An 8,103-nucleotide genomic window follows, 5' to 3' on the forward strand; every position below is an offset into this window, starting at 1 on the left:
CGCTACAAGAAAAAGACCCTTTTACGACGCGCAAAACACGACGCTCTTTGATTTATGTTACGCACTAGAGAGCAACATTAAAAAAGTGTCATCTCTTCAAAAAATTTAAGGATTTAGGTCGCGCATTACTGAGTGCCCTTAAATTAGTGTCTCATGTAAAAATATTAAAAACACGGAAGGCACTTGTGCGTCGTCTGTGAATGTCGTTTTATATTTTTTTTTAAGAAACACGCGTCTCAGAAGGAAAATGAAATCCCCAAATTTTTTAAACCCCACCTTCTTCTCCCTCGTCTCCACCCCTCATCCACATCCACTACCCCCGATCCTCATTTCCTCTTCTAGCCTGAAACTACGGCGATGCACGAGAAGAATGCTTCATTTACCACCATCGTCCGATTATGTGAGCCCAAGGAATTGACCAAGACGAAGAAGATTATGGATCAATTGCTTCACATCATGTTTAAGGTTAAGGGTTTGAGTTAGTCGGCAACAGGTAATCGAATTTTTCCTAATATATATTTCTACTCTCAAACTGTTTATTCGTCCGATTGGATGCATTTTTACTATTAAATTTGGGGATTTTCTTTTAAAACCCCCGCGCCTCTTCTTGTTTCTAGCTAAACAACCGTGAATTTTTCAAGAGTGATCGGAAGAGGAAAAATAGAAGATAGAAGAAGAAGAAGAAGAAGAAGAAAAGCGAAAAAACGGGATTTCTTGACCTGATGTGTTAATCCGTGATCAGGTCTTCTGAGCGAAGAGAAGATCTGAGGCTCAATTGAAGATATATGAGCGCTTCTAGATTTATAAAGTGCGTCACAGTCGGTGATGGCGCTGTCGGGAAGACTTGTCTCTTGATTTCCTACACCCGTAACACCTTCCCCACGGTAATCATCTCTTCATCAAACGCCTTCAGCCCAACTAAAGCACTGTTACACACTTATTTCTCTTCGGACGTTTCTATGGTTTCCATGGGAACGGAGGAGGATGATATGAATGAGGCAACAACTTCATCCGCTACATGTTTGAACCCTAAATTGAAGGGATTCTATATTGACATTCGAATCTACAACTTTGAATTTCAGTCATCTCTCTTCTCTTCTACATCTCTCCTGATTCTCTATTGAAATTTCTAGGGTTTTTAATTGAACCTACATCTTCATCTTAATCTTCTTTTCTGAAGTTAGGGCTTTTTTTCTTAAGAACAACTAATTTATTGCAGTAAGTAAACCTCTAATTTTTCCGTTTCTCATTTCCTTAGACCTCTCCCCTTTTCATCTCATATCGAGGCAAAATCAATTTCACTTTGGTGGCTTCGATTTCCTAGCACATATTATGTTATTATATGGATTTGGAGGAAATTAGAAATCATGTTAGAATGTTTGATGTTCTGTACGTTCATAAAAGTACATCTAAAACAAAAATCTTAGATTAAACAAAACTGAAGCATTTAATGAGATGTAATTACTAACTTTTGTTGGAGATGCAAATGCTAAACAAAGAAAACTGAAGCATTAAATGAGAACCTTTATAATTCAATTTATTCAGATCTTCGGTGGATATTTAGGGCTAACAAAGAAAACAGAAGCATTTAATGAGATGTAATTACTAACTTTCGTTCAAGGTTACCCCCTGTTATGAATACATGTAAGAATTTATTTATCTTTTTCGCTCACCACTTGCTATCCATGTGCTGCTCTCTCATATTTGATATCTAACAACAAAGACCTGATCAGTCTAGTTTGCTTGTTTTTTTTTTTCTTTTTCTTATAATTCTAGAATACATGCAGATTTTTTAAGACTTCTAGTTTTGTTTTTTGTTCAGTGATATTGGTGATGAGGCAAGTTTATCAGCACTATGGGAGAGATATCAAAGTGTCTCTGAAAAGGTATTGCCATGTCAAAGCATAAACTATTTATGGATTAAAATGGGAAAATGACTTATATAAATAAGAAAGTTTTAAAAACGTTTAAAAAAGACCATCAAAGTATTGTTTGTATAAAAAACACCAACCAAGTTTACCATTTTGTAAAATCTAACAGGTTGGTAACCTGCATCTGTCGATCAAAAAAAAAAAATTACCTGATCATTTTAAAAACTGAAATTATAAATGACATGGCATCCTTTTTTAGTCTTACGTGGATTAATTGCAAGGGAAGATCCATTTTCTTAGCGTTCTTTCTCAAAATCAGGAGGGAGTCAACACAGAACCCTCTCTAGGGTTCGTTTCTGCCCCTGTATACAGTTATTTTAGTTTAAATGAACTGATTTTAACAGATGACGAATCTGCTCCTGCTTTGGGCTAATCACACATACATCTTTTTTATGACCAAATTGCCCCTGTATATAGTTTTTTTTTTTTTGTTACAATTGGCTGATTTTACCAGTCAATTAAGGTGTTGTTTAGAAACTGTTAGTATCCAAGACCATTTACATGCTCGTGCACAAAGATGAATTTGCCCTTGATTGTGACCAAACTGCCCCTGTATACATATTTTTTATTACTAAAAACACCCCCTATCCTAGAAAAATATGACACTTCTATACAAAAGCTAATACCAATTTCTCACTACAAATCAACTAATAAGAAAAGAAGTGGGGCAACTCTCTAAAATGACCAAAATTTGAAATGCAGTGTCACAAATTGACAATTTTTTAAAGCTATAATGAAATAATGCTTTGTTTTGTAAAATATACAAAATCCGTTTGTTGTTGTGTGCAACTAATCCACAAACATTTACATAATTCTCGTTAGTGTACTTTGCAAAGTGGTGCTGAAGTAATTTGGGCAACAAAAGTACATATAACTATATTAATATTCTCTAAATAATCATATATAATGAAATAATGGTTTGTTTTGTAAAATAAACAACCCATACTATATTTTTGATAAAAAAAAAAATAATGATTTTAAGAGAATTTGTCCGAAATGCCCTTATATACTCTTTTTTTGGATTTGAACGATTTACAGGGAGAAGAAGAAAATCAATTGTCAAGAGGAGAGGAGATGTATGACCACCCACCTGATGCCCTAAATCAATTTATAATATATATTTTTCATTTAATGCTGAGTAGATGTGCAACACACTACCTAAATATGCCAACTAAACATTACTTTTGCCAACTCAGCCGTTCACCTGGAGATACGGTTACCACTGGGTGAGATTTGAACAAAAGATAAACTTCGTTGGTATTTTTTGTATGACGCCTATAGTTAAATGGTATTTTTGAACGTTTTTGAAACTTTCTTACCCTTATAAGTCATTTTCCCAATTAAAATTGAACTTTTTTCATACATTACCTAACATTGACTTGTCTTAATTTGCAGGCAGAAATACAAAAGGCTTTTCATATATTTCTTAAACAATTTTTTGTAATATACAAGAATTGGGAGCCATTAGATTTAGATAATTCCATAGAACCTTTCATTGATTCAAGGGATCCTCTTTCTGAAAAAAGATTGCAGTGGCATCAGAAGGCAGTCATATCAGTGATGGAAGCTGGTGGTCTTAATTGGTTAGTAGGTAAGGTACGCATCTTCAGATTTACTTTCTGTTGAGAACTAAACACATTTGAATATCTGAGAACTAAACACACTTGAATATTTATAAATGATGCATACATCCAAAGGGATAATAGTAATGTTTCTAATGGCGTCAAATAGACCTGATTGTGACCACTAATGGTTCATCAGGTTTGTTGATTTTTATTTTATTTTATTTGAAGTGCATTATCTGGTTTAATATGAAATGATTCATGTTGAAATTGGTTTCTTTTGTTAATCCCTAATACTTGATATCTTATTTTTCGCATGCAGGTGCTAACAAATATGGTGTCATTATCATTGTTGTTGCTGTTGGATACGGATATGTTTGGTGGAAGGTAAATATAAGCTCATATATTAATATTATTACTTTTTACAGTTAACTTGTACATAGTTTTTCTTCAGCTAACAGAAATGGTATCATTAACAGGGTTGGAAACTTCCTGATATGATGTTTGCTACAAAATGAAGTTTATCTGATGCCACATATGCTTTAGCTAAATAGCTTGACACTGTTTACTCATCACTTGCAGTAAGTTATTTAAAAACTTTGTTATTAATTTGGGTTGTTTATTATGTTGTTTAGGCTACAAAGAGACATTTATCTACAAGGATTGACCGTGTTGATAGTAGTTTAGATGAGGTTGCAGAAATTACTGCTGCTAAAAAAGAGGAGGTACGACAAGATAAAGGTTGTTCTAGATGTTCAATCTATACATAATGCGGTTTACACCCTGGTGTGGTTCTTTTCCATTTTGTCTTGTGACTTTGATATTGTTTTCTGAGTTGGGTATGTGGTCTGATGTTATGAACTGAGTTATAACAACATATTCAATAACAGATAAACAAGCAAATGATTCTAATATTGGCTCAATAATACCAAATGTTTACAAGAATCAAGAAGAATGAAGATAGTTTAGCTGATTCGAGATAGCCACTCTCCCAAAAGGAAATAATTCCAAATTTCACACAAAAGATAGATACCTCACCCCCTGCCCACCACTCTCTTCTTATACTATATGACATAACAAACTAAATAATATAAAATACCTAAACTGCCCCTACTGTCCTTTTATTTGTTGAATTTCTCATATTGCCCTTATCTGTCATATATTGCAGAAGTTGATGCATAACATCTGATAAATTATTTTTACATGAGAGTAGGCTGAGTAGGGTTGAATTGAAATAGGTACTGAATATTACCTTTTGACATGCGATTTTTTCTAGCTTAATGAGACATTTATAACAAATAATTTTGAATTTTTGTTGTCTTTTGTAGGGAAATCCATCAAGTTCATCAAGGCCAGCTCTTGAATTACCACAGTGGGTAAACTTCTAATCTTATACAAATCCAATGATTTGCTAAATTCAAGAAATAGCAATGCACTTTTATTTATTACTTTTTATTAAAACATCCTAGTTTAATTTTTTTCCATTATAGGATTGTATGTTTAATTTATTACTTTTATTAAAACATCCTAGTTTAATATCTAGCTTAATGAGACATTTATTACTTTTAGCAGAGATCGATATATATGAGCTTTTTGCTTTCAAACATTGTTGCGGAAGAAGGTTGAAACTTGCTCTTTGTGAAGGTAATTTTTTTTTCTTAATGTATTATCCTCTATATTCTTGATATTTTCCCACTTTTTAAATCTTTTATCAAATTCTCACTTTTGGATACAGAGCTTGATGAGAGAATGTGTGACCTAAATCTTTTATCAAATTTTCACTTTTGGAGGTGGCCATAAGAAAAGGTAAGCAAAGGGTAATGTGGTATAGTTCAGGTTGACAAGGAGCTGTATTTTTCACATAATTGACAAGGAGCTGTTGTATCTATTCAGACTAGACTTAGAGCAATGGTTGCAAGAGATGAGTTCAGAAGAAAAAGAAACAAAGCTGCAACTATAGTTAAGGTACTATGGATGAATTATGTTTGTAAAGTATTTAAGAAAATGATTCTAAACAAGGGTGAATTTGTACAAATTAGTTAGCTACTTGCAGGTTGATCTTGAATAAGCAAAGGGGCAATGGATTGTATTTTTTGTATCTAATTCGTTTGTAAATTTTTGTTACAACTTCTATTGATTTGTTTTATCTTTCCATGGAATGATTATTTGTATGACATTAAATTTATGCAATGGATTCTATTTTTTGTATATGATATTTTATTTTCTATTATGAAACATTAAATACAAATTTATTTTGAAAAGAAGTAAATCTATAGATAATATTTTTTTTAACATTTAAAATTATGATATGCAAAAATGTGTGTCATTATCGTTTATGACATGGCCTTTCTTGACAGGGGCTTTCTTGATACGCATTACGTGTCATTAACACGCGCGTCGTAATGTTACGACACGCGAATGCGTGTCGTCTTCCTTTATGACAGGGCCTTCCTTGATACGTATTGCGTGTTGTAAACGTACGTCGTAATTGCGCGTCGTAAATGAGCGTCGTCTATAGATGACGCACAAAAGCGCGTCATCTCTCTTTATGACAGGGCCTTCCTTGACGCGCATTTGCGCGTCGTCTGAGCCTTTTACGCCGCGCAATGAGCGTCGTAAAAGGCTGTTTTTCTTGTATTTTTAATCTGTAAGTTCATTATACATTAAAACTATACTTGCCATTTCTTTTTACTTGATTTTTGATCATCTTCATACAATTAGATTTTTGAATTTATTAATGATGGTCACAATTTATCAAATACCTAATTATTTGATTATCACAATTTCAAACAAAAAAAACATTCAGCCATGAATATTCTACAACACATTATCACTTTCAATCACTAATTAATAAGTATCATGAATTAACTTTTAATCACTAATTCTTACAGCTTTTGTTTCGAGTCAGGATTCTTTTGTTGTTAGAGGTGACCTGATGCTGAACTAAGTCTTAGATACTGAACTAAGTCTTAGATGAAGACTGTTGTAGCAGAAACTATAAATGAAATTGGATCAGTATAGGAAGATGAGGAGGTAGTTGAAGAAAAACAACCTAAGAAACCTATAGGAGTACGGTTTTAAATTTCATCAAATCCTTTATGTCTCTTTGGTTTTCTATGAGCTTTGAGTTCATAATTGGTCTAACACCTTACATCTGTTGAAGCTCACAATCTTGTAAGTATCAAATATATGCATACATAGTTGTATAATACATACAATAAATGAACCTTTTTAAGTTTTTTTATTATGAAATATATAGGAGATTATATTCGATGAAGCTCGCAATCCATGTTTTGGACATTCTTCATCTCCCATGGCAGGGACTGAAATGAACTTCACGAATTGAGTTTTGCCCGATTTTGCTACAAAGCTTTCAGAGAATCAAGTCAAGATCCGTGTTATTGGATCCATTCTTCAACTTTACATGTAAATGGCATCTTCATGAATCATCGACGTAAGTCTAAATCAGCTTATATCATAAGAACTTCTTAATCTCATTTGCAATTTACTTTCATTTATTTTGTTTTTATTATAACATATGACTTTCTTTTCTTTCTATTACAAAGTCATACTTCCAAAACATAAAGTTAAAGTTACTTGTGATCTTATACATGTTATCTTTTTTGTCGCACCCCCAAACCAAGGATGGCGGAAACGTCTGGGGGTGGAGGGCTTCATGTACAGTATCACAACAATGTGTATAATACTGCTCAAAGTAAATACAACCATCATAAATATAATTGAAAAAGTTACACCAAAGTATATCTTTACATGTTTAAAAATCAATTACATTATGATGACAAAAGTAAATTAATTGTTGACGGTTTAACGTCCCATCCTCAAGGCGCTGAAGTTTTTCCTGTTTCACTGATTTCCTGAGAATACAAGTAGTTTTGAAAAGTGTCAACAATTAAGTTGGTGAGTTCATAAGAGTTTTGTTTGAAGTAGAAACTGTTTTCCTTGTAAAATCGATATAGTCTGATTTCCAGAAAATCCAATATTCTCTTAGTTAAGGAGTGAATAGAAATATTCCTCTATGATGCATTAATGAACCCTAGAACGACCCGTAGAGTTCCTCTATAATCGTCCAACGTATATAAGTTATATAAGGTTTAAATTAGACAAAACGTTGAATATAGTGGGTCTGCCCTAGGTCCACAACCCAACGAGGAACAGGAGATGAGGCGGGCCCCACCAATTCTAAGCCAATCGAGACTAAATTCTTATATTACTCAAACATATACGCTCAGCGATTATAGTTAAAGTCTAACAATTCTAGGTGAAATATAGTTTTAACATCATAATAACTATCTTAAGTGAACCCTGTACTTTGTATCGGTACCCCCTTTTTGTATAAAGATCCGACACTTTGTATTTGTACCCCTTTTTGTATAAAAACACGGTACTTTGTATTTGTACCCCTTTTTGTGTATAAACCCGACACTTTGTATTTGTACCCCTTTTTGTATAAAAACAGACACTTTGTATTTGTACCCCTTTTTGTATATAAACCCGGCACTTTGTATTTGAACCCCTTTTGTATAAAAACCGGCACTTTGTATTTGTACCCCTTTTTGTATAAACCCGACACTTTGTATTTGTACCCCTTT

The 8,103-nt window shown here is 33.1% G+C and overlaps 1 long non-coding RNA gene across 4 annotated transcripts; it reads left to right on the plus strand.

Moving 5' to 3' along the window:
* Positions 1-308: 308 nt before the first annotated feature.
* LOC145005919 (uncharacterized) lies at positions 309-5,644 on the plus strand. 4 transcript variants are annotated; one of them, XR_013662714.1, is made up of 12 exons: positions 309-493; positions 618-884; positions 1,823-1,886; positions 2,970-3,157; positions 3,327-3,527; positions 3,816-3,880; positions 3,973-4,234; positions 4,662-4,731; positions 4,822-4,869; positions 5,066-5,137; positions 5,229-5,299; positions 5,387-5,644. It is a non-coding gene; the product is annotated as an uncharacterized LOC145005919 (long non-coding RNA). The 4 variants fall into 4 exon arrangements; XR_013662716.1 differs by having other exon boundaries at positions 3,327-3,522; positions 5,063-5,137; XR_013662713.1 differs by having other exon boundaries at positions 3,327-3,522.
* The last annotated feature ends 2,459 nt before the right edge of the window (positions 5,645-8,103 follow it).

The sequence above is a fragment of the Lactuca saligna genome, chromosome 7 (genome assembly GCF_052625555.1).
Source record: "Lactuca saligna cultivar CGN05327 chromosome 7, ASM5262555v1, whole genome shotgun sequence".
Taxonomy (NCBI): Eukaryota; Viridiplantae; Streptophyta; class Magnoliopsida; order Asterales; family Asteraceae; genus Lactuca; species Lactuca saligna.